The sequence below is a fragment of the Balearica regulorum genome, chromosome 10 (genome assembly GCF_011004875.1).
Source record: "Balearica regulorum gibbericeps isolate bBalReg1 chromosome 10, bBalReg1.pri, whole genome shotgun sequence".
Taxonomy (NCBI): Eukaryota; Metazoa; Chordata; class Aves; order Gruiformes; family Gruidae; genus Balearica; species Balearica regulorum.
In genome coordinates this window covers 15,215,030-15,239,950 of record NC_046193.1, presented here as the reverse complement: position 1 = coordinate 15,239,950, position 24,921 = coordinate 15,215,030, and the positions used below count along the sequence as shown (strand labels likewise).

At 36.1% G+C, this 24,921-nt stretch overlaps 1 protein-coding gene across 8 annotated transcripts in view; it reads left to right on the top strand.

Annotated features, from left to right (window-relative positions):
- FHIT (fragile histidine triad diadenosine triphosphatase) overlaps window positions 1-24,921 on the top strand; it is a 615,120-nt gene that overhangs the window by 104,883 nt on the left and 485,316 nt on the right. For 5 of the 8 annotated variants that reach the window (XM_075762300.1, XM_075762302.1, XM_075762298.1 and 2 more), the window contains one exon: window positions 15,907-15,953. The exons of 2 other annotated variants lie outside the window; for them this stretch is intronic. The gene's annotated coding sequence lies outside the window, so the exon portion shown is untranslated. Of the gene's footprint in view, window positions 1-15,906; window positions 15,954-18,341; window positions 18,543-24,921 lie in introns of all 8 variants that reach the window. One more of the 8 variants, XM_075762299.1, reaches the window with a different exon arrangement.

The window sequence follows — 24,921 nt, the reverse complement described above, 5'->3', positions numbered from 1 at the left end:
CTCCAACTATTGTTGCTATAATGATAAAAAAAAAAAATGGCCATAGTATGAGATTATTTTTCAGTGTTGTTACTTTTTCATTTAATGTATTTTTACAAATGCAAGAAGCACAACTTATACAACATTGATTCTCAGCAATGACTAGCTTAAACATCCATGCAGAGGTTGGATTCAGTTTAGATTTGTGCTTCTATCTTGTCTACAACCTACACAAACTCCAGCAAATCTTTTTTGGATAATCTATGCAATTGAGGGATTACTTTCTTTTTCTGCTATAAAACTTATTGTAGATTACTGTAGTGAAATATTAAAATTCAGCTTTTGATGCATCGGAATAAAACCCTTGCCACTTCAGTAGCTGAAAAATAATTTGAATATTTGTATAGGTTTTTGCTTGTCTTTGATATCACAAATAATAATACAGATACAAATTTCTTTTTACATTGTTTACTTCTACATTAGTATTTGTGGAGGGAGAAGATTGTTAGGCTTTTTTGTGTTCATGGCCCTGTAAGTTCTCAAGTGTGCATTCAAGCCTGATTTTTAAAACCCTTAGGGCTGCAGGCATCAATGTAAGCATGTGTTTTCCTTTGTACGTTGTATCATTCTGAAAAATTGCTTATTTGAACTGCAATAATGTTCTGAGTTTGCAAGCTGCTGGTATGTCCCCAAGTACTAGTGAACTGGGAACATCCCTGAGTTTACCTATTTTCTTTTCCTACTCTTGACATCTGAAAGCTCCACAGACCTCAGTGAACTGGTCCTCATTACACTCACAGAAAGATCAAGTGATGTGTGAAAATCTAGTCCTGAAGTCTGTGAGAGCGCAAAGTACTGAACTCAGGTAACATGAATCTCACTCTAGTGACTAGATGATAAAATTATGCTTGTTGAATAAGGTCTGGAAGGGAATTTTATCTGAAGTGTAAAATAAACAAAATTTTCTATTTTTTAAAAAAAATCACTTATTTCTAAACAATTTCAAACCTCACAGTTATTTGTAGTATTATTTGAACTTTCTTCTGTGAGTGGGGCAGTTTAGGAAGCAAAACTCTCCAGGAATGTTCTTAAAGAAAACATTTTTGTGGTGTGTCATCCATCCTGTCCCTGCTGTTTTTGGAAAAACTATATATTTATTTTTTGGCATTACATAAAAGAATTAAAAGGAGGGGGAAAAAATGGCGGGGGGGGGAGAAAAAAAGAAAAAGCATGCCTTGGAGCAGTCACTGGGGAGACTATCATTTATATTTAAGATAATTGTAGAAGATGGTAGAAGAGAGTTTTAAAAGGTTGGATGCTACTGCCTGTTTTCTCAGACTTCGTGCTGACTGCTAATGACAGCTGCTTCATTGAGATTATTGGTTGTAGCTTTTGCTATGATTTTTAAAGCTATTTGTATGTAATGTATGAACAAACCAAATGGTAGCATGCCCCTATCTGTGCTTTGTTAGCAAACAGGCTTACAGGAATATACTGACTTTCTAAACTTACAGTGCTTAAAGGCAATCCTTAATGAAAATCTGTGCAACAAATCTTTCATACTTTTGTCTCCAAACTACCCCTCTATACTCCTATGGGTGAGTTTTCAATGGGAAACTTTACATGAAAACAATGGGAAAGAAGTGATGTGGCAAGAATCACGAAATTCCTTGAGTAATTTTAAAAACATAAGTTCCTTCGTAAAGTTTTCATTTTACTGCAGCTTGTATCCACACTGGAAATTCCTGCAATTTTTCGTCAGATGGTGAACACAAGAACAACATGTGGCCTCAAAAGAATCACGATGCCACTTTGTTCTGGTGGCAATGCTGTCTTCGTATGTGGACTCTTTTTTGGTTTGCTTCACATATTCCTTTCCTTCCTTTGTAAACATTTATGTCTTTGTGGTCTCACTCATTTGTGTAATTCTATACCTTCAGTTCATTCATGTTCTTTGTGGTTTTATTTTTGTACTGCTGGTTGACTGGTATAAAACTTAGATCTTTCCTACAGTCGAGTGAACCACTGTAAATCCTTTTTTGCAGATGTAAATTCCTGGGTATAATAATGTTTGCTTCAGTTACAAATCCATTAGATTAATAAAACGTGAACTCTTCATCAGCAGTTAACCATGTTGGCTCACAGTAGGGTGCCTGTTAGGATTAGATTTAGGTCTACTTTGTAAATGGCAAGTAACTTTTTGCAGCTTGCTTATATCTTTAATTCCATGTCTCTGTTAAATGCATAGGACACAATTAGATGTGACTTATTTTTGTTGTTGCATTCTGAAAGGCAAACGAACTCTAAACTCCCAAGAAGATAAAAGTACTTTAGACTGGGGATGCATCCTAGAAGAACTTATTCTCAATATCTTCTTTACTGAAGATATGTGCAATCACCTGTACTGTATCATCTCCTATTTGCCTACAGCTGCACAGTTTCACTGATGTGGAAATGTCTGATGGAAAAGAAATTCAAGATTGTTGTCTTTTTACTGCATTGAAAAATACCTAGACTTTTATAAAGCTTTCAGAAAATTATTTGCAGTCCATTTAGGGAAGCTGGCTGAGCTATCAATAGATAAGTCAGGACTTTGCTTCTCTGAGGTATCCTTGAAAGTAAAGAATGCAGAAGGCTGAATTTTCTACTTGAATTTAACAGCTGCAGTTGTTCCAGAGTGAGCACTGAAAAAAACTACTGCATATTTTTCTCCAGATCTTCTTTGCTGAAATGATAATGAGGACTGCTGAGGGCATTTATTTTTGTTAATATAAAATGATAATTCTACTTTGAAGGTAACACAGTGTTTTAGGAACCACTTTTTGATCTGAGCTTTCCTTGGTTACTCTGCCAGAAAAAATAACAATATTTTCAGCTTTTGAGACTTAAGGATAGATTAGATCTTGCCTTTCTACTTTTATGATTAGTAATTGGATCCTATGTTCCCTGTGGTCCTGGAGGGACAGGAGCATTTTAAACTTTGGGTCTGCAAGTTGTGTGGATCCAGTGGTTAACCTCACAGTGGGGAAGGAAATGTGTGTACAAGTAGGTGTTCATGTAGGGCCTATATCTTACATATTATGCCTCCTTCTTACTAGAAGGTCCATTATCCAAACTTGAGCCTCGTGTTGTGAGAAAGGGAACCTTGAGGTTTTTGTGCTGCATTTAACACTTGCATACATTATTTCTCCTTTCTAAGTATGAAAGGCATAAATGAATAGCTGAGTGCCAGGTGAGGCTTTCAAATGAATTCAGACTTATCCCAGGTAGGTTGTATGTCCATCTTTTAAGCTCCATGGATTAAGCTTTGCACTCTGGGAAACCATAGAAGATTAAAGCTTTGGCCCAGGCTTCAGTTTTAGCAGGGCATGGCGAAGGCTGTTTTATCTAAGTGCTGCATTCTTATTTCAAGTAGTTCTCCAGATACTGTTCTGGGTAAAAGATGAGTGAGACTGGTGTAGAGGTTATGTTGTGGGTTGTGTGGTGTTTTTTTTTTTTTTTTTAATTTCTGGGTTTATCTGGGAAAAAAAAATCTCTTTGAGTTTAGCTTGAGATATGATCCCTCCAAAAGGAGGGCCAAGCACGGGTTGTATGGTATGAATTATGTATTTCTATAAAGATTTTGTCTTTGAGACAAAGGCTAAATATGTTTCAAGTTGCTCAAAGAGCTTTTGTGTTTGGACCACTTGATTGTCTTAACTGGGAAAGTACAACTCTGTGGTGACAGGTCTGAGATTTGCAAAACTCTGTAGAAGATCCTAGAATAGGTAGTAGAAGAACAAAGAATGGGAATGAAGTACATTGACCCCCGATTCTGCTAGGAAGGCGTCTATCTAGACACTGTCAATCAGTGTAGATTTAATTCTGATTAATCAAAGTACAAAAACACTGTTTAGAGGAAGTAAACTGGGAAGTCTTTAATCTGAAAAACAGCTCTTCCTAAAATGGACAGTTTAAAAAAAGCTAACAAAATAGTGTCTAGTTCAAATGGTCTGCAGGCTTTATTTTGAGTTGACATGAAGTAGAAGTTTTAAGAGGGGCTGCAGAACTTTCTGTTGTATCATACTATTTGCTACCATAAATTCTGGAATCCTATACAGAGGTGTAATGAAACCAACCTCAGTTGAAGTTCACTAAAATGCTTAGTAATTACTTTCAGCTATTCACTTATTTCTCCAGTCTCTTCCCTAGCTTTATTTTTACTTATAATCTTATGTGACTTACGTTCAGTAAGCTTTTTCCTCTTCTTCTTAGTTCCAGTTCTAATTCTGGTATTCCTCTAGTTTGCTTCATTAGCTTTTTGGCTGCTAGTTTCCTTTTTTCCTGGTCCAATGTTATTTCCTGTTCTGTACATGGCCTGAATTTTATTAGATTTTTGTGCCTTCATTAGACCCTAGGCTCTTCTCATGAGGAATGATGTCTTATTGGCTATTATGGTATTTACTGGGCTGATGGCTTTTTAAAGGCTCTAGATTTCAGTAATGCATGGAGACCTCTTTGATGTAGAGGTGCTACAAACTATTTTGCCTTTCCCTCTCACCCAAACCCAATAGCGAGGTGGGTAAAATGTGAAAGTGGGTCTGTAAGCAACAAAAACCTCCCCAAGGCTTTTGCAGAATTCCAGAAAAAAAGTAGGATCTTTGTAGTGGAAGATTATTAAAGATTTGGACTATTCCTCTAAACAATCTCTTGGAGCGAATGAGATGGCATGAAGGATGGAATGTAGCTGCTGTAATATTTCACGCATCACCGATTTCTCAAGTACATTCCTGATAATGGTGTGCTTAACCTGCTTTGCAGTTTGTAATGTTAAATTAACCAATCAACACTGACATTAAAATTTGTGTACATGTTTCTTGTTGGTAGGAAAAGAAAGGGTCAGGGATGTAATAAAAGTTGACACTACTCTGCCTTTTTGCTCTATAAGATGTCCTTCAACTGTAGGGTTACTTCCATTAATGTGGAGAAACCTGATGGTATCTTTTTGTGCTCTGCTGTTGGACCTTTTACTCATATTTGTTCTCGTACTTTTGCTGGTTTTCATTCTTTGTTTTTGTGTCCTTCCCTACTTTCCTTCCTGCTGTTTATTTCCTAGCTGTAAAATATTTAATGATTCTTAAAGTTCAGGGCAACTTTGATTGACATAGTCAATGCAGAGTGCTAACAAAGTTCAGAGGAGTTTGGGAATGGTAAAGAAAAGACTGTCCGGGTGAACAGTTTTCTGTTACAGCTGATGGCATTCCCACTGAGAAAATAATTTAAAAGATAGACTGTTAACTCATTTTAGATATTAGAATTAATTGGGTGGTTTGGAACATCTCTGGTATTGGAAGTATGGGGGAGAAGTGGTGTTCTGCATCAGTTTCTTCTCTTTGTCTGTATAAAGATAATGTAGTGACAGCTGTTTCTTCTGGGTTTGTGGTCAGTGGGAGAAGATGATAATATGCCCTTCACCTGGCAGCCCTTGGAGTACAGATATCATTCAATATTTTTGATGATTATTTCAGTGTCTGTTCCCTCATGTTTGTGCTTTTTTTAGGTATGAGTGAAAGTAACATGGACTTTGAGACATAACACTGATTATTTAAAGAATCACTCATGATAAAATATCTCTTTCTGGGAATTTGTGTTCCAGTAGATTAGCATTATTGATCATTCTCTCCTCACGTACTCTACAGATGATTTTAGAAATCTGAAGCTATTATTCTTTTCTTGTCTGATGTAATTACCAGTACAAGGAATAATGTAATTAGAAGACAACAAGGATGCATTCTAATTGTTCTAATAAATTATGTTAATGCTTTATGCTTGCAGTCAGGTTCAGTAAAAAATCATTTGACAAAGTGACAGCTTGTCTTACAGTGCTGGCAATATAACTTCAGCTTTCTCTGACTGAAGCTTACTGATAGTAGACTTGAAACCTTGTATTAGAGGATTTGAGCTCTCCAGGTGCATTGCAAATTCTTAAAAATCTTTTCCCATCTAGTATTGGTAATGCCAGTAAACTGTTCTGTGTTTAGTTTTCAGAGAAATCAGGCAACTTGCTAACTTATCCTATGCAGTTCTTAAACAGAGCAGTAGGACAAGAATTCAAACAATCAGACCACTTCTGAAAGATTTAGTACTAACATATTTAATGCCAGCCTAGCCTACCCACTGAGTCTTTTCCAAGATATGGAACTGCACCTCTAACAAAGTGCCCTTGGATAGTGTGCAGATGTTTAATCACTGTTTAGCTGTTTCTCATCCTTTTCATGGATTAAAGCCATTGTAGTCTGCTCTGCAGTGCTGTAGAGCTGAATCTGTGTAACAGCCACATGCATGCTTCTGGTGCCTATGGGAAACTGTGAGCACCTCTCCTTCTGCCTACCAATTGGGATGGCGTTACTGAACACGAGTGTACATTACCATGTGAGGATAAGAGAGTGCCTACAGACCTGCCAGGCTGTAGGTAATTAAGCCAGGACTGACCTCTTAAAATTAATGAGGTTATGCTTATGGCAACATGAGAATCACCAATATATCTTAAACCCACATGAAACAGAGCAACTGATAGTGGGGATGGGGTTGGGGAAAAAAGATGTCAAATAGATTTTAAGTATATTTTATTCAACTCCTTATATTAGAAATGTCTCTTGCCTGCACACTACCCTGTCATCTGTCTGACAATGTTTTAAATTTATTTCCTTTTGCTGACAAAATATTTCTGGCCACTTAAATCTAATGGGTGTTCTTTCTTTCTCCAGAAAGAGATGCAGTACTTGGTTTGCACTAAACTGATCTCTGCATTCACTCTTAATTAGATGAAGTACTGAAGGTGGCACTGCTTTTTTGTAGTATTATTATGTCTCCAGGTCAGAGATGAGTGCCTGCATGATCTATGATTAGTAGCATTAATGGGCTATTTTACTTCTAATTGTTGGCAACAAAGGGTAACAAGAACTCAGACTATTAATAAGTGCTTTATGATATAATTTAGAAACCTTTTCCCTAGACTTCACTTGTGCTCTTCTACTATTATTTTTTTAAATGGAACACAAGGTACAGATAGAATTATTTAAGCCATGCCTGAACTGCTTATGCGTAGGAAATATGCAATAAATAGTTTAGAGTGAGGTGCTGCCAACCTAAGGTTTGGATTGCCTTTACTGGGTTTGTGCGAAATTGAGGAAGATAGAGAAAGAATTTGTAAGGCTGATCAGTAGACAGAATTCAGGGAGACTTTAAGACTGTTTAACTTCTGTCTAAACACTCTATGTTCAAACTTCAGACTTTACAGTTGGAAGGCCTGCCCTGACTAATCAACAAAACATTTATTTAAACAGACTTTGAGAAGTTAGAATGATGGTGATGTGCTGAAAGTTTGAATGGCAGTGCATCAAAGTAGAAATTGTAATTATCCTATACCATGTTAGTTCCATGCATTAGCTGTGAGACATTGTTACGTATAGGGAGATGTAAAAGGGATGGAATTTTTAAATATATAAGTAAAAACAATATTGGTAAAAGATACATCCATCCTTCTGATGGCTAGATGAAATTGCACTAGGTTACTGTCTGTCTCTATAAGCTGTGCGGGGCATCCTGCTAGTAGGAGTCTTTCTAACTGTGTGTATGAAGAAATACCTTGCCCTTCATTTGCTTAATCTAAAATTCAAATGCTCATTGCAGTGTGCAACTGCATTAGGAGTACTTAGACAAATTAAATGACTCAGTATGATAGCTCTGAAGAATCTAATTTCCATGTGGGGAATCACTTTTATCATCTGGCAAAAAGACAAAACAAGAATTTTACATTGGCTGCTTTTTTGGTAACATTTATGTTGCATGGGGTTTGCTTTATTGTTATTCCAAACTCAAAGGATGGACCTGTTATTTAGCTCATAAATGCTTACAGATTTTTTTAATGCACATACAGATATTAATCTGTCTACTCTGTTCTGAACTTCTCCTTTGCATACAGGTTACTGTGAGCTCTGCTGGAATGATTCTTGTATTGATGCAGTTTTGAACCACTATTTTATTTGTTATTTGTACGTAACTACCTCTCTAGTGCCATTATGGCTTGTATGCATGTACGGCATGTAAAAATATAGATGTGGTGGATATGGTACCTGGAAGATACCTGTGGTGTATTCAGTTTGTCGCTAACCTTTTTGTCATCATCTTCTGTTGCTATAACTATTTATAAAAAAGAATAATGCATCTCTTGAAAAGTTTTAGTCTATTTCCAGTAATGAAGCAGACCTCTGACAACCTTTACTAATATTTGTTCTGAAATACTGAAAAGTCACAAACTTAAGAAGAAAATTGTGTCTAGGTTGCATATTCACCTATCAATAACTAGTATTGACTAGTTGAGTTGGGTGAAGTTGCTTCTAGGATTGAAGCAAATTCTGTGTATGGCTGTCAGTAGGTCACTGCCTCAGGCTCCTTGGGTGGATGAACATAGGTTGTAACAACGGTTCTGAAGGAAAGCTGCAGAAAGCTGCTCGTAAAATGACTTTCTTGTTTGTTCATATTTTCTACCTAACCTTGAGAACCTTAGATGTCATTGTTTTATTGCATTCCTTTTGGACAAAGCTGGGCTGCTTTGAAGTTAACAGAAGCTTTGCTACTGGTTCTAGGAGATCTGCAATTCATTGCTGTGCATGGTTTAGTTCATGAATTTAGATTGTAGAACACTAGGTTTTCAGGTGTAGTTTTTTTTCTTTATTTTTTTCCTCCTTCAATTATAAGGCGAGTAAGGAAAAAATAGCTAAACTAACTCTGCATAAGGCAGCTATCAATCTGAAGTTTTTTTGCAGGGAGGTGATCAGTGCTACCGCATGCTGCCAACAACCTGTTGTAAATCCTTTATAGGCTCTTAGAAAGCTAGTGCATAATTAACCTTTGATTGAAATTATTCTCTTAACCAGAGAAGAAACCTCCCCAGATAAGCATGAAAAATATAATGGATGTTTCTAGATGCTTCTTTCCTGAACATTTTATGGCTTATTCCCAGTGAAATTGAAAACTATCAGGGCAGCAGCAGCCTGCTCTGGGAGGGAACTGGCTGATGAGTATATTAGAGACCTTGGGGTTTCTGTACAGACTTAGATTTTACATACAGGCCAAAAGTGTGTTTGCTACTTTACAGTTTGTAGCAAAATACGGTCTGAAATCTCTGGCGTAGCCAAGACGTGCCGTTAGCTAAAGCAAGGCTTATTCAGGGGAAAAAAAGGCAAGAAAGTAAAAATCCATTAGGTAGTTCCAGGAATGGGATTATAGTAGTGGATGTGGGACCACATGCTGACATAAGCTATATGTCTGAGGTTATCAACTCAAGCTGTTAACTGTACACTTCAGTTGCAGCCTTTGGGCAAACTTGTTGAAACAAAGGCTTTGCTGAGCTTAGCCTGGTTCCTTTTAGTTGATTTTTCATTTCAGTTTCTCTTCTGGTGAATGCAAACCATCAGCACATTCAGGTAGCTTTATACATGGCTCTGGACTCACTGGAAACCATCCTAAGTACAGGAGAAGGTGATTTGTTTAAGCTTTTGCCTTATTTGGCCAGTATTCTGAGCATTAGTCGTCTTTAAAATTCACGTTTCTGCTAGCTGAGGTATAGCAGGTACTTATTTATCTTACTGAGCTAGACTCAGCAGGACTCGTGGGAGCTATAGGTTCAAAGTTCAGCCTACAAAGTTGTGAGTGGGAAGCTGGTTCCTGCATTGACTGTATATGCTCAGGGATGTATTGTGTGGGGGTTTTTTGGTGGTGGTGCTTTTGGTCTCTTTCTAAAAAAGGTGTAGAAAGATGGTGAGAGAATAGGTAGAGGAACTATTTTAAAGAGCGTGGATGGAATTCCAGACCTTTCCTACGAGAAGCAAGGCATGCCCCTAAAACTGCTGGGGGAAGATGAAAATGGGGCATGGATATGTCTCAAGATGATGAATCTTTCGTGTTTTTTATTTTTGATGGTTTTACTATGTTCCCTGGCTATGGGGCTTGCAGCAAATCTGGAGATAAAAGAATGTATGTCTCAGTTATCTGTCTACTTTTTTGGAGAAAACGTTCTTCCCCGAGTACAGGATCCTTGTACATGCAGTGGTTTGATATCCTGCCTATTAGGAAAATAATGGTCTGGGAAGTGCAAGCTAGCTCCTGCCTTACTATAAACAAGAGGAAAGCTGATTGTTTTCACAGGCCAAGCTTTATATCATTCTCACAAATGAATACTATAAATTCAGTGGGCTTTTTTGTGTTGTTGGCTTTTCTTTACAGAAACTTCTGAAATGCAAGAATTTTAGATGAAAATGTAAAATAGCTGTGCCATGATCAAGGCAAGGATCAGACCAGTTCACTATCCTTCTAATTTGTGGCGACAGGTTTTGCGAATTGGCTGTGTTCTTGTTGAGTATTTATGCGCTATTCGGCACCAGCCAAGTACCTTAAACAATGTACTGTTGAATATTGCAAGAACTCCCCAATTTGTCTTCAATTGTCAAGATATTTTTATCTTCCCCATTAAATATTTTTTTTAAAAAATTCCAGGGAAAAATGGTAATACTGGAAAAACTGTTAACACAGAAAACATGTTTTTTGCTTTTGTTCTGCAGACATCTCTGAATCTTGGGTGTAAATGTTCTGGACACAGACTGTCTTCCAAAACTTATGTGTTTTGATATTCCCATCCTTTTGACATTCCCTAAAGACTGTTCCAAAAGTTTTTGTGTTATTGTCAAGAATCAGAATTTTAGGATGGTTTCATAGTGATGGTGTAGTCATTCTTTTATAAAAAGACCTGTCTTGAGGCGTGACAATAAACTGTTATGAGGTTCTTCCAAATGGTTTTGAAATTTCTGTAACTCCCAGCTTTCTTAAATTTTACCCAGATGTCTGATAAACACAACATTTCAAGCAGTATTCTAGACTTGGCAGACACTAAATTCAGCAGAATGTAAATTACGTTCAATGTGTTTATATACCCTCTTGGTATTTTTCTCCTTCCATAGACTCAGCACACTTACCCCAGTGAGTCCCATTTACTAGTAGTCTGGAATTCAACTGCATGAGATACTGTTTAAAAAATCTCAAGCAGCTCACTAGAAACTTTTGATATTACAAAAATTGTTGTACTTGATTTCTTTATTATTTTCTCACTTGATTGTGTATTATAGTTGTTTTTTTAACTGCTGCCAAACTGTGGCAGTAGCTGTTAGTGTCCATCCTAAAGTCTGCTCTAGTCAAAGGTGCTCTTAAATGACCTTTATTAGCAACTACCAGTTTAAGGCTTGTGCATGAGGATTTTAAAAAGTTAAGATTTTCAGTTTTCAAACAACTATTCTGTGTTTTCAACTTGGTGTGTGCTCATCTCACTTCCACATGGTGGTAGAAACTTTACCAATATTTGAATTTCTCAATGTATTTTCATTTACCACGTTTAGATATCATAGGTTTGACAAGCTACATTCTCATAAATTGAATTACTGTAGCACTGAGTACTCAAGCTGCAAACCAGGACCCACTTTGAGACCTGCCTTACAGACCTACAGGGAAAAAGTCTTCTGATCCAGAGACTTTAAGGCCTCTAAGTGGAAGGCTGGAAACAGTATGGACAAATGGGTGGGAGTAAGGGAGCACAGAAATAAGGTGTTGGTCAGCATGCTGGGCAGTCATCATAAATGCCCAAATGCTTATCTGCTGCTAAGGTGTTGTAGGTATAACGTCTAGGCAAAATAACTTACAAGATACCGAAGAGGGTTTTTTTGGTGTTGTGGGGGTTTTGGTTTGTTTCGGGGTTTTTTTGTGGGTTTTTTGTTGGGTTTTTTTTTTTAGATCTATTAAGGAGCTCTCATCCCTGAATTGCAGTGTATTGCTTGGATACTCTGCAGCTAATTCTCTCCTTTAATGACTTGTGGACACCACCTGAACAGAAATGAAGGTTAAATCCTGTCTGACTTGCTTAACTAATACAGACCCATTAGCTGTCACAGGTGTCTATGATTAGCCTTCAGTTTAGCAATTACAGAAAAATCTTAAATACTCCCATTTGACTTTACAGAGTAAAAGCAATTTCAAGTGTTGTCTGCTTGCTAGTGTTTCATTAGAAGAACCTAGTTTTGCATATCTTCATAAAAAAAGCAAACTCTGTGACTAACAGAATGAGAAAAGCATACAGTAAAGCTGCCGCTAAGTAATCTTTGGATTTTTATTTTCTCAGAGCAAGCTACAATTGTGAGCCTTTTCCCAGGAATGAAACACTGAAAGATCTCCATGGCTAAATTTAAACCTTCTAGCTGACATATTTGCTGTGCATATAGGTGATGGACTGAATAAATGCCCTAGATAGATTTGATAAGTTATGTTTGCTCCCTCCTCACAGGAATATCTGACTGGGGTGGGGAGAAGGTTATGTTGTAGGTACTGGCAGTATTTCAGTTGAGATTTTTGATGCAAAATGTAGTATTAAATCAGTGACAAGTTCAAAAGACTGAAATTCATTATGAAATACTTCATAAATCAGTTAAAAAAAAAAAATCATCTGTGGCAGGTATCATGACAGGCTTTCAGGATAGCTTTTAGCCTTTAGGCTCCTGTCTCGTACTTCTGTACGTGTTTCTCAGTGTTGTGGAACTGTATTCATTTTTGCTGGGACTTAATAAAATAGGATGCACCAATGTCAGTATTAATGAAAATCTGTCCACATTGAAATTCAGATATTCCAGATATGGAATATAACTTACTATAAATCACTGGCAGGAGTATAAATCTTAATGTTATGGATGTGTCCAAGGATGAAAATAGAGACGTTAATTTTCAAAATCTACAATACTTCAAACAAACAAATCCTTCTTGTTACTGCATTTTTTAAAATGATGGAATATGAGTAGTCCCATTATGTGGACATGCTTATGTAACAGCTTATAAATATATATGAAACACTTCCTAGAGAAGACACAGTCTTTATTCCAGTGGTCTTATCAACTTGCTGAGATGATAAATTTAGGGAAAAAACCCATACTCCCTAATAAATGAATGTCTCATCTCTTCAACTTTTTAAATGCCAAATCCATTTAAAAACTTCCTGATAGAAATATAAAAATTGTACTTTCTGCTTTGATTTTTCTGTACTTTTTCTTTGAGCCCTCCTCATCCTTGAAGAGGCATGGTAATTAATGATAATAATGATAATTACTAATTTATTGCTTTAGGTTATAACAAAAACCCCACCAAAATCAAGTTTTTTGCTCCTTGTTTAAAAGGCTGTCCTGGTTTCTGCCCTGTAAACCTGAACCTGTACCTTTTGGGTTTTAAATCCTGTGTTCTTTATTCCAAAGTATCAAAATGGTGGGCCTTGAAGCCACACCACAGAATAAAAATTCATGAAACTGAGAACCGATGGAGTTTTAATAAGTTGAAATCCTGCCTGTAACCTTTGCCAGTTATTTTCAAGTATCTTTTGTATGTCTATTTGCTTTAGTCTTAAATAATGATTCTGAGAAATACGCTGAGGAACAAATGTGTGTGATGTCAAGGAACGTCAAATAACTGAAATATTAGTGTAGTTTTAAAACATACCTGAAATACGTTCAAGTATAAAGCTTCTTAATTAGTAGATGACTAGGCTTTTTGTTAATGTTTGTCTCTATCAGTCTCCTCTAAGTGTTGGCTTGAAAACTGGCGTTTATACACGCTATATATATATATATGTATCATATCTAAGTTGACCTCTTAAGTTGCTGTTATGCTGTCAAGTTACTTAGCTGGAAAATATGGGGATGCTTTTTTGCAGGATAAATAATAGGATTTTTAATGGGATTAATAAGGAAGACAAAAAAATTTGGTGTTTCCTTTTATGTCATGAGGAGGATTTTTTTAAATTAAGATTTCTTTTAGCAGCTTGGATTCTAAAATTATAATGGCTTTTGAAAGAGCAGTATTAAATCAGCTAGTCATGAATGGAAAAGGGGGGGAAAAAAAGGCAAACTATTCATTCCTGGAACACCAGTGAAAGGAGCGATAGATGTTTCATAGCTCAAGTGAGGTTGGTCTGAATGCTTGTGGCAGTGCATTTTATCCTTCCATGTTCATATCAGCATAAGGCTGTAAGTTTTCTAACAAAGGTAGGCTTTGCTATCACTTGAAACAATAAAGAATGTGCACAGTAACGTGGCACCCTGTAAAACGATCTCCTTCTGTTTGAATGGCTTTATTAGGTGTCCCCTTCTAGTTGAGAAAAAGAGAATCAGTTTTTATCTTCCTTCCCTTGTTCTTGGAAATGGTGAATACTAAAAGCTACATGTGACTCAACCTTGATCCCTAGTGTTGGGCCATGGAGGGTCTTCAGGGCAGGGCATATTGGCTATTCTGTGTTCATGGAGTATTTAGGATAGGAGGATCCGTTCTAATACTGTGCACATTGTTAACTTTTTGTTTACATTTGAGAAAGGTGCTTTGGAAGGATACGAAACGAAGTATGAATTTCTCAGTTCTCATTCAACAACAGTCAATCCCAAACACTGGATTTACATTTCTGGAACTAAATATTTCCTCTATAGATGCTTACATTATTTTTATGACCCCTAAAGGGTTTTATTGGATGACAGTAAATCATATTGATGGCAAAAAAACAATAGACAAGTTACTGATGAGGAAATGACTGTCCCACAAAACGTGCACCTGGATAGAGGGATTTAATAGAATCAATGAACTACTACTAAGAGCACTTTCCAGTGTTGTTAAACACTCTGTAGGCTGACAAAATGCCACATTAGGTTAATTCTGTTCATGGTGGGTCTGTACTTCTGCTTAGAGAAATCTTTATGTCACTAATTTACAGTAACAGCGTGGATTGTTGCATATACTTGTCTGCTAAACATTGGCATATTTCTTACCCCAGGCTCATACTTCTTAATAACTCATTATCAAATCACATTTGGAAAAGGGACTGCTGAATTACTTAGCTAGAATGCAGTCACAGGTTTGGCTTTACTCATGACCTTCACCAAATAATAAGAGGCAGCTGCATACATCTTGTGCATGACAGGAATGTTTAATCTCCATTTTCCTATAATACACTAGTGTAATTGAGAGTGGAATGCGTAGGGTCATATTGTCCCTTCCTTGCACACTACAAAATCACTCTAATCATCCTCTGGACTGAGCTATAAGGCATGCATTATTTTCTTATCCTTGGAGCTAAAATACTTTTGTAGCTAAAATGGGTCCTAACAATGAGCTCCTAACAGTGTACAAAAATAAAAAATACCTTTGCTTTTCTATTCCCTTCAGACAGTACATGGGTTCACTGTACAGTAGTGGGAAGCTAATGTCACTTCATGTAACCCTTTCAGAAGATCGATTTGCTCTAGCTGTGCTATCTGTAAGGATGGAGTTGTGACTTGTAAAGAGCAGATTTAATTAAAGCTCAGAATTCACAATCTCTGCGCTGAGGCTTAAAAGAAAACTTGAATGAAATTCAACGTAATGTTGAAGCTTCTAACCAAAGAAACATTAGATTTTGTCAAGGTTTTGCTTTCTGGCAAAACTTGTGTTTAGTGGTCATTCTAAAATGTGTGCTATTTATTGTAATTAGAAAGCATTACCATCCTATTTACTAAATAGACATTTTGGCAACTGGAACTTTAACAGGGAACTGATAATTGGTGGTCTAAATATTAACAATAATTGCATTTTTTTGTTTTGGTGGTTTTGTGGCAGAAGTATATACTGTATGCTTTTGTAACTATAGGCAAAAAAAAAAAAGTCAAATAGAAATTTAGTCCCCCAAACCTGAACTGTTCTGTTCTGAGGAGTTCAGTAAGATTCCCATGGATAATATACCTTTTCTCACACAATGAGCACTTATGGATGAATTTCTCCATTGAATAATTTTGTGACCCTCTCTATTAAAAATCTCTAAGTTGTGTTTTCTTCTTTCAGGTAAAGATTGAGTAATACAAAGAAGAGGCCTCCTGCAACCTCCTAATGTAAGTGTGTATTTCTCACATGAACATACTGCTCTGTTCACTGAGACATGAGACCCATCAGTAATTTCTTCACATGGTCCTGACAGCAATGAATGAAGAAACAAATAGCAAAATCCAAATTGCTAATGTATTGTTATGGGGGGATATGTGACACGTGTCCATTTCGGTACCTCTTTAAACAGTGTTTGGAAACAACCTGGGGGAAGAACCCCACCCCAAAACAAGTAAATGATGTAACAGGAACCTCTGCTAGTCTCTAAATCAACATGCCTCACCTTTGAACTGGGAGCACAGCCTTGTGCATCAGAACATGTTAGAAGGAAACAGAAGGATTACAATAGATCCAGTAATGCAAAACAGCTTTAGGTACTTGGGGCACAGGCTGTATGTGAGGCTTTTTGTTTAAATAAGAGATTAGGCTGGAGAGTCCAACCCCCAGTAGACAGAGCTGGGGTGAGGATTATTTCATGATCTGCAATAGAGCTTATTTCTCTGTATCTCTTGCAAAAATATTTTAATCCGATCACAACAGCACATTTTATGAAGCCAAGAGGCTTGGCATCAGTAAACAGAGTACCCAGCTGTACACCCTAACCTCTGAAGAGAGATTGCCTTTCTGCTGAAATCTGTTGTGAGGTGTGCTCAAATACAAACCTTTTCCTGCTCTTTTCTGCTTTCCTGCCTGTAGCCTTCTGCATCTTCTAATTTTTCACCAAGCTAATGTTATTTAATGGGGAACTGAATCGCACAGCTGATGTACCTATGTGAATTCTAAAATTAAACTTTAGTCAAGCCAGAGTATCTCCAGACACTGAAGCCTTCAGCCTTTTCCATTCAAATGCATGTGGCCACAACGGGACCCCAAGTGGTTCTGCTAGTGAGCTGGTGACTTAATAGTGATTCCCTGAAGAAATTAATTATGTAGTGAAATCAAGACTTTTCCAATATGAAACTGGTAGTTTTGCCTCATGAAAAACCTCACAGGTTTTAAAAGCTAAAAGAAAAATCTTAATATAAAGCTATCTTCACCTCTTAAAAGGAGCTACCATGATACTTCTGATTTGGGAATCAAAGAAGGTTCTTACATTTGGGTTTCATTGATCTTGTTATGGTGCTCCTCTTTGATGTGATTATGGATTTGTTTTGGTAAATTGCAGTGGAGTACAATGGAATATGATCCAAGAAAGTATGAGATGTACTGCCAGCCACATAGACTAATGTATTGAAGTATCAAAGCCTTGGGTATATCATCAATTAATCATCTGTGGTCTCAGCTATTGGAGGTGGGGTGAAGTCAACATAAAACTGATCTACTTAAAGAGGAGTCTCACTAGATTTGTCATTTCTTGAGTACATCTCAGGTTCCAAATTCCCAAGAATTGACATTATGCAACAAAACCCCAAACAACCATCAGCAACCTCCAAAGCCAACCAGAAACCTCTTATATGTCCTCATGTCATAATAAAAAAGTTTTCCCCTCTTTGCAATGGTCATTTATTTTTCCCCTCCTAAGCCAAAACAGGAACTGCTAGAACAGAACAGACTAAAATTTAAACAGTTTCAGGTTAGATAAGAAATACAGTAAAGCTAGTTAAGCATGCAAATGGATTAGAAACTCAGTCTTCCCATTATGAATATGAATAGGTTAGGACAAAACTGCTGTCAGGCTACCTTGCAGCTCTTAGGTTCTTTGATCATCTTGGGTGAGTAAAACGGCTAATACAGAAATGACCTGGGTTTATCCCGCCACAGAATGAAAATATGAGCTAGATAATATCCAGATGCCCTTTGACTCAGAGTGGCATAAAATGAACATGCTGCAGGAGAGTAGGATATTGAACTTCTCCCTCTTCCATTTGTATATTTATGAAGACAAAGAGTTACTATCAGTCAGTTTAAGAATAAAGCCATTATTAAATGTGTAATATGAAAGGAAAAATGGTTCATTTGAAAAGCAATGGATATGTTTTGATTATTAAGCATTATGTAAAAAATTGTTTTGAAATTGCTACTTGTTCAGTAGTTCAGCTGTGGAATGAGCAGCTCAAGCAATTGATGTATTGACAGACACATACCTAGTAAATGAGTTCTAAATTACTCACTCTGATAAACAGCAGTTATCACATATGTTGATATTCTTCCCTTTTCCCTTGTATAAGCCTGTGGATGGTCATTATCAACTCTTGTGAGTAGCTATTACTTTTTGGTGATGGGGAGGAGTTGCTTTTTCATTTTGTGTTTTATTTGAGGAATTTCTACTTCCTTAACTGTGACTGAGAATTTTTTTCTTTTTTAAACAGATCACTTGTAAAAGGGAAACAAAACTTAGTTGTACCATTTTCCTTTTCCAAAAATCTTTTTTTCCTCTGTTTTTTTCCCCCTGTAAGGTATGCTTTACTCTAGAGAAATGAGGTCTTGTCCAGTGAAGGGATACTCAAAGCTGACCAAATAGCAGAAGACATTTTCGTTTTAGTGACAGAGAGGAACAAATAGATGTGTCTTCCCTGATCCCAGCTTTACAATTACAGTGAGAAAGAGGCAGACACTAGAGATGGAGTCTGTTAGAGCCTGCTTGTTCCCCAAAAGAGGTAAAAAGAGAGAGTTGAATGCTGAGAATACTGTGGGATTTTTTTTTTTCCTCCCCTCCAAGGTGGTTTTTTGTTTGTTTGCTTTTTTGTTTTCTCCCCCCCTTCCCATGGAAGGTGATACAAGTACTCCTTGCACATGTTTGCACTAGCCGCAACAAGGCAATGCTGGTAACTGAGTTCTATATTTACACTGGAGATGTGCAAGGGTCAGGTGCCTCTAAGATCAGCAGCAGCTGATTGTCAGGGACCATCAATATTGTCTTGCCTAAAATATACAGCAAATTCCAGATAGCCAAGTATATTGGTTTTAGTTTCTATTTTGAATGTGTGGATATGATTGTTCAAATGCAGTGGCCTAAAGGTATCAATCCATTGAAATGATTCTCTTCAACTGTCTTGATCCTCAAAGTACTCTTGACAGATAAGAAATGTACTGTTCCTTATAATCAGATCACCTCTAGGGTACATCTGGAATAGTTGTGCAATATAATAATTTTTTTGTATTTAAATAAATTCAATTTTTTTAAACTAAATTTCTAATATTTTTAAAGTCTGAAAATTTTGATTGTATCACTTTGGATCTTTGCAGGACAGCATACATAGTGTACTGCTTTTGAGACAAAAGTTATATGTGAACATTAGAGATTTTAGTACATGAGGTAGTTGACATCAGTTTGGTGAATCAGATAAGAGATGTTTGCAACTATGTCTGCTTGCTGAGAATAAACCAGCTGGTATTTATTTGAAAAGTATTCAGAAAACATGCTCTTGTTAATGATCTGTTGCATGATCTGGCATCTGGTAAGCTAATACATTGTCATCTTTATGGTGAAAATCACCACAAATCATTAAAGATTTTAAGAACCATTCAACTTCTTTATGCTTTCTAAACTACACTAATTATGGTAAAAATTGTTCTTAATAGCAACATTATTGAATGATGGTAACACAGACCAATCTCCTAGTAGAATCTGTTAGCACAGACAATAACAAATGTTAATTCCAGAAGTAGTTTCCCTCTTAAGCGAGCAGGTGGCTGTGGTTAGTAGAGTTTGTTTTCTGTGTTGCATGTGGTAGGATACAGTGGAGTTAATTTTTAATGGAATCCTGTAATTTAAACTATTTTATTGATTCTTTCACTGAAGAACCGAGCATCTGGAGCCATCTTGACTTGATTATATTTGTTTCAATGAGACTTCTTATGGTGAGAGTTATTTTTCTCTTTTGAAGCTGTATAGGTGTGCCCTTGAATGTTTAACAAAGATGATGTCGAGCTCCTGTTTGAACCTTCCTGAGGACAGAATTCCAAACATAGCTTAGACTTCCTCAGAGGTTTGTCTGCATTATGGCTGTTTCCCTTGTCTATTCAGCAGTTGGTCAGAACTTAAAAAGCAGTATTCAACTGTTCTTTATATTTCATAGAATTGATAAAATTAATATTTTTCCTGATTTTAAAGATGTGGGATTCAGGGTGATGCCCAGATGACACAAGGTGAAAATTGAGTTTTTTAATATGCAATTTCAGTATATTTGTGATGGGTAGCCACTTAAGATTATGCATTTGGTTTAAAAAAAATAAATAAATTATTGAATCAAAACTTGTTAAAGTGGAAGAATCATTAAAAGAGAAATGAAGGCTCTGAAATAGATGGGAGAAGATTTATTCCTTCACTGAAATGAGCAAGTTCAGGCAATAACATTTGGAGATGGAATCTCTAAGACCCATTTCAACTGTCAGGATCTTCTGGTTAGATCGTTCAGTATAGTTAGGTGTCAATTTTCTCTTTTAGTGGCTTATGAGGCAGTAGACAGGGATGTAATGCTGGTGATTTAGAGACAGATGGATGCAAAGCCTATTTTTGAAAAGGCCAGACATCTCTCTCTCTCCCTCTTTCTCTATTTGCACAATAACTGTCTTTCAAATGCTTGTTACCTTTTAAAGTTTATATCACTTGTTGCAAAGGTTGTCATAGTGGCTTATTTTCCATCGTAACTATTTTCTGTGTAAAGCATTTCTTCCAACACTTTCTTTGAAGGTGACCTTTCCTTAGCTTAAGTTCATGCCCTTTGTTGTTATATTTGACACAAGCTCCCATAGTCTTATAAACCATACCTTTTGTTCTTTTACAAAATCTTGTGTAACTTGGCAAGATGGCTGTTTATTTCTTTTTCCAAAGCCTAGACCTCATTCCTCTAAGGTTTTGGGTTTTGTAATTATTATTATCCCAGATCTTCCAGTACCTGCATGATTAGTGATATCTTTATATCTTTATTTTTGCATACTTCTCATAAAGCAGTGATTGGAAATGTGAGCATGTGCTCTGAGTCTCGTACATATGCAATAGATAATGTTCCTTTGATGTACAACATGTTCATAGATGAAACCGTTCAAAACTATATTAATAAAGTAGTATTTGTTGCATTTGAACCCACAGGATTAAATTTTCAGGGTTTGGGTTTTTGTCATGATAGCTTTTACTCAGAAGATGTTCCTGTATAACTGGCAACTAAAGAAATTGCTCCATTTATGGGCATAATCCGCACTAGAGAAAGTCAGTGGCATACCAAAAGCAATCTAGCTTTTTTTTATCAACCAAATTCCTGTACCCTTTGAAAGTATCCGCACAGAATGGTAATTTGTGAAGGTAAATCTACGTGAATTTTCTCTCAACTTTGCAATAATTGTTTTGAGCTATTTTTGGTTCTGTAGGATCGAATTTACCATAGGAAGAGAACAAAAAAAATCTTCAAATTCTTTCTTAGAACCGTTGCTAAACATCTTTTTAACTATCTTAAATTGTTTTTTATATTTAAGGGCCTAGTTAGCTCTTGTGATAAGGAGTCTTGACTATAGTAATTCATTAATAGGGACTAGATGCATGGTGTCCCTTGTTCCATTATGGTTAATACTTTCTGTAACATCAGAATTGTTTATCAAATTACTGGGAACTACTTTTCTCTGGATATCTTTTAGCAAAATTATTTACTTTTTCCTTATTTTTTTCAAAGCTAAACTGCCTGGAGTCTTGAGAAGGTGTTCTGTAGTATAAGCTAAACCCAATCTGATTCCGATAAAGTATATACTTTATGTAGGATGTAAGTCCTCTGACGCGCACTGGTTACTTGAACACTTAACTAAGTAATCATCTTAATAGTACTGTTACTACTTACCCATAGTTTGTTAGTTGTAGTGTATCTTCTATTCCTTACTTTACTACTCCTTTTATGTGCCTCAGAAGTCTATTTGTATCTATACAGCTTCATTGTTTGTCTTCTGAAATCAACTCAACCTATAAAATTTTCTTGGTTTTGGTTGTGCCTTGCTGCAGGGCTCATTGCAAGCATCTGTTGATTTCTTTTGCCTTCCTGTAAGGGAAGGGACCAATTTAATAATTACCACATAAAATTCAGTTTTGCACTGCACAGTATGATAGAAAACAGACTTTCTAAGGAAACTATCCTAAAGGTTGATTAGATAATCATATTTTCTTTAGAATTCTGTAATTTTTAAAATTAACTGTATGGAAGGATTATGAACTTTATTATAAATGGTTTTGAAGCTTTTCATACAACAGTATTGTTAATGTCTGACACATGCTGGTTTTGTCTTTATTAAATACTGTAGGATATTATCAGAAGGATTATTCTTGTGGTGCAACATAAGTTATAATTCTTCAGTGCTTTTTAGCATGCAATCCTTCTTTTTTAAGATATTATTTCTGGTTTTTTGGTTATAGAGAAGTACTTTGGCTATTTCTCATGCCCCATCGATAGGCAGTCTTGTGCATCAGCATTGTAAGCAGCTTGCTATCTTACTGTCACTACTTCTTTTTGAGAACTTTTTAAATCATTATTTAATCCTCATAATAATCCTTCCCTTTTTTTATCCCAAGCCTAGTTGTGAAAACCATAATCTACTGAATGTGATCCGTCTCAGTGTTGACAAATCATCAAGTCTATGCTATGGATACTGAGAATGCAGAAGTACTGTTAGTAAAACAGCTTCAGCATTGAACCACACTGTTAGTTTGTATTTATATGGTGCTGGTTTGAGCAAGCACTGTCTGTCTGACTTTGGCCTTGAAGAAGGTACATAATTTCAGTGTCCATTGTTTGACTATGTATGTGGGTTCTGTGCCATCCATGAATGGGAAGTTGAACATACTATTTATACAGATATATCCAAAAGGAGGTAATGGTGTGTTTTACTTTGTGGGGTATGCAACACTGGATCCCATATCACTGTCACTTCCTAATTCTGCAAAGGAAAGGGTCCACCAAAGTGTACTGTGGTGAAAAAGCAGCAGCATGTAGGAGTCATTACTGACTTCTTTGTGGAGACTATAATATAAACAAATGTCTAAGGAAAGAATGTCCATGTTAAATAATACAGTGGACTTAAGGATTCTTTCTGAAGATGAGGAAGACAAATCCTGACTCCAAAAGATTATTTACGCATACATACGTGTGTGCATACAAAAACCCAAAGGTTAATTCTTAGATCTTTCCTTTGTCTGTGACATGCATTTGGGCTGTTAGGCACAATAAAAATCCAGTGGGGGTTCTACTATATGGGAATAAATAAGACTTTCTTATCATAAGGGTGTAAAGAGGGAGAAATCAAGCCAGACTGGAACCTTGATTTGTATGAGGGAGAAAATGAAAAGTCATATGAAAAGTCTCCCTAAGATTCTGTTGTTTGTTTTTCCAATATATAATAATCTTCACTGACTTGGACTAAAACTTCTTAGTCTTGCCTTATGAAAACAAAAATGCTTTCTAACTATGCTAATATTAAGAAAATTGCACTTTCTAAGTCTTAGACCATAGTTACTTCAAATCTGATATCCCTAGCATGGATCATTTTTCTGCATTTGCTCACAAATAGCTGGCAGCGCCTTTCTGAGCAGAACAGGCTGTGAATACAAAATATTAATAAACCAGAAACATATAGTTCCAATATAAGCAGTTTTTAAAAATCACATTTTGTATACTTAATGCTTAACTGACCTTTTCTGTTGTTTCTTAAATGTCTTAAAAAATCATCTAATTTCAAAACCAGAGTATTAGCCCATTTATATGTAAATTGCCTTTAATTCATGCATTGATTTGAAAGACTAATCCAAAAGATCCTTTACCACAGGTGACCTTTTTGACACTGTACTTCTGGGAAGACTGTAAAGTGGTTTCTTACGACCTCACATCCACCTGTAGCATAACATATGCCTACTTCAGTCTGTATAAATCAGTCATAAGAGGGTGGTTTTCAACCAACATTGAATTATTAACACTATAAGTGTCTTGGTTACAGTTATAGTTACAATAAGTCCTATTTTTAAACCAATGATTACTTTCTGTTGGTATTCTTGCTTATTTTAAATGTTAAACACAATTAGGGTGTTCACTGATTATGCCCCTTGAATAATAAATAGTAGTATAATCTTGCTCTGAAATGACAGTCTCCAAAGACTGCAAATTTCAACATTCAATATCATTTGTCAGAATTTCATGTCACCACAAGAGCTGCTGGAACAAATATGCTAAAGCAGACTTGTACTATTGCCTATAGTAAAGGTGAAACACTTCCCTTTACAGAACAGAGTATACAAAGCTGGGATTATTATGTATTAAGGATTATAAATTTATGTTTTCATTCATTCACGGTCCAGAAAGCAACTCTTGATCTACATCTGCTGCAGTGGACATTTCACTGCAGAGTGTGAAGGCTCACCTAAGTTGATGGGCAGTCTATTATTTATTATTTTGTCATTGTGGCAGGTTATTACTGGGAGGCTCCATAATAATTCTGCTGAATTATTGCAGGTTTTTTATTGCTAATATATAACATTGAAGAAAATAAATGCTATTTTTGTTTGTGATTTCTCTTTTCAAATAAAATTTATTTTTTCCATCAATTAAAGCTTCCGAAGAAAAATGGTACAAAGATCTAATATTAAACATTGTTGCCTACTTGCATAGTCCTCAATAAGACAACAAATGATCTGACGTTATGAGAATGTATTTTAGTTCAATTATGATGAATTTCTTTGAACTAAGGGAAAAAAGTAATCTGCCTTTTAACATCTATTTAGGCAATGAAGTATACCAGACAGTGCATTTCTATATTATTATACAATAAGTGAAGATTATTTTTTGTGTTGCATGCTTCATATGAGAAGACATCAAATACTTTAAACTGAGTTATAATAAAGAAATAATGCTTTGCCAAGTTAAAAAGAATCATGGAAACATGCAGTAACAGGAAAAAAAAAAGTGTGGAGGTAATGAACTCCAACTTGGCCTGCATCTATAATTATCACATACTTTTTCAGTTGTATCAGGATAAATATTAATGGTCTTTGCGAGAAGACAGGCCTGT